The sequence below is a fragment of the Benincasa hispida genome, chromosome 10 (assembly GCF_009727055.1).
Source record: "Benincasa hispida cultivar B227 chromosome 10, ASM972705v1, whole genome shotgun sequence".
NCBI lineage: Eukaryota > Viridiplantae > Streptophyta > Magnoliopsida > Cucurbitales > Cucurbitaceae > Benincasa > Benincasa hispida.
This window is the reverse complement of record NC_052358.1, coordinates 51,269,041-51,271,488: the sequence shown is the minus strand read 5'-3', so window position 1 is coordinate 51,271,488 and position 2,448 is coordinate 51,269,041. Positions and strand designations below refer to the sequence as shown.

Here is a 2,448-nt window from a genome sequence, read left to right as displayed (position 1 = left end):
TTTTTTATTTTACCAAATTTGATAAATATAACTTCTTTCTAACAATAAAGTCTAATTTTTTTTAAAAAAATATTAAATATAAAAAGAGCCCAAAGTATATATTGAAACTATAAACAATTTTAAAGAAGTAATTTGTTTTCAAAATACGATATAATCTATGAATAATTAAAATTTTCGTATTTAAAAAGGATAATATTTGGGATGCACCCATCTTTATGCATTACATTTTATCACTTACACCAAAAAAGAATTAAAATATTTAAAAAGAAAACAAGAAAATTTGCTGCATGACAAGTGATAATTGGACAAGTGAATGGTATGCACAAAGATAAATATTGCCCGGAATATATTTAAGTATTTTTCTTTAGAAAAAATAAATGTAGATAGTATTACCTAGTGGGTTGGTAGGGATAAAAATAATGAAAATTGTCCAAAATAGTCTCCTAAAGTTTCCCTCTCTAAAAAATGACACTTTTTGGAAACTCGTTAAAAAAAATTTTCTCAATTAATTTGGGATGTTTGGTAGGGATAAAAATAATGAAAATTGTCCAAAATATTCTCCTGAAGTTTCCCTCTCTAAAAAATGACACTTTTTGAAAACTCGTTAAAAAAAATTTTCTCAATTAATTTGGGATGTGGTCGAGACCCAAAATTAGGGGGCTAACTTGTTTCAAAGGTGATATAATTTAAGAATATGTAAATCTTTCAAAACATTGGTAAAAAAATTAAAATAAAAGCAAAAACGCTAGAAGGAGGGCTTAAACCTCCGACCTTGTGGTTAACAGCCACACGCTCTAACCAACTGAGCTATTCCAGCTAATGCTTTATAAATAAGAAATAATAAATTTATATTATAACTAAAATATTTTATTTCCCATCCACCTCACTTCTGATTTATTTTCTATGTTTTTCTCTCTCTTTAAGCTTCTCTCACTCACTACCAATAGTGTGTGTGAAGTAGATAGTGAAAATGGCTTTTTTTTTTTCTTCAAAATTACCTTTTTCTTTAAAGACACAAAATAATTACGAGTTAAAATTGTGTTTATTAATGATTGAATGATTTTAAAGGATAAAATTGTATTTCTAAAAAATCTTATTAAAGAAAAATAACTATGTTTAAAGAAACATATATATGAGATAGATTATTCGAGCATTAATTTTAAAGTGATTCATCTATTAAAAAATCTTCAAAATTTGTAGTAAAAAGACAAAAAGAAAAAAAAAAAACATAATTTGTAATGGTTAGAATACTATTTAAATCGCTTTTATAAAAAAATGTAAGGTGTAAAACATTTTTATTATAAACATTTTAATAAAAAGTACTTGAAGTAGAAGTCACCTTATGTTAGACTGTGTTAATTGATCTTAATATGTTTTTCTTACTGCAATTGTGGTTTTTCCCCTCTAATTTTTTTCTTTTTCTTATTATTTTTTTAATCTTCTACTATACATGGCTGGTTAAATCCATTTTCTTTCTTTCTTTTTTTTTTTTTTTTTACGACATTCAAGATTGATAATATAAATAATATGTAAATTGAGTTATGCTCTCTCGTCTTTATTCTCAATATTGTTCACGCAATATTCTTAATTAGTATCTTGTCATTTACTTTAATTTCTTAATCTAATTTTTTCTTTAATTCGTTTTACTATCATGTCTTTTGTATTAACACAAACTAATTTTAACATTTATCAACATCAATAATTCATCTGTTAAGATGTGTTATGATATCTAAAGAGGAAGACTACTAATGTAGAGACTAAATGTAAACTTTTAAAACAATAAGAATACCCAATCCAAAAAGTATCGGCTAAATCATAGAATTAACTTTAAAATTATTACATAAATAGTGTCTTAATTTGACAAAATGAAAATTCATAAAAAATGGTTAGTTATTTTGGTGTATATTTATTTTAGTTTATTTTGGTGTATATTTATATGTTAATCGAGAATTAACAATCCTGAATGTGTTACAAATATATTAAGCATATAATTGAAAATTTAAAACTATATTAGAGATTTTGAAAATTCAAGAATCAAGTAGTCACAAAATTAAAGGTCAAGAGATCTGTGAAACACTCTATGCAAACTCGAAAATTAAGAAACTAAGGTTCTATTTGATAATCATTTTGTTTTTAATTTTAAATTTTTGAAAATTAAGCCTAAACACTATATGTACTTACTTATTCATTTATTTTTATTGTCTACATTTTAGGAATGTTTTCAAAATTCAAGCCAACTTTGAAAAACTAAAAAAAGTATGCTCGTTTGTTAACCATTTCATTTTTTGTTTCTGGTTTTTGAAAATTAAGCTTATTTACTTACATTTTCTTACAATAGCTTGCATATTTCTTGAATACAAGAGTTGAATTTTTAGCTAAATTTTAAAAATAACAAGTTTTTAGAACCTATTTTGGTTAGTTTTCAAATTTTGGTTTGATTTTTGAAAA

The 2,448-nt window shown here is 23.9% G+C and overlaps 1 non-coding gene across 1 annotated transcript; it reads right to left on the bottom strand.

Moving 5' to 3' along the window:
- Window positions 1-743: 743 nt before the first annotated feature.
- TRNAN-GUU lies at window positions 744-817 on the bottom strand. The gene has a single exon. It is a non-coding gene; the product is annotated as a tRNA-Asn (tRNA).
- Window positions 818-2,448: the final 1,631 nt, after the last annotated feature.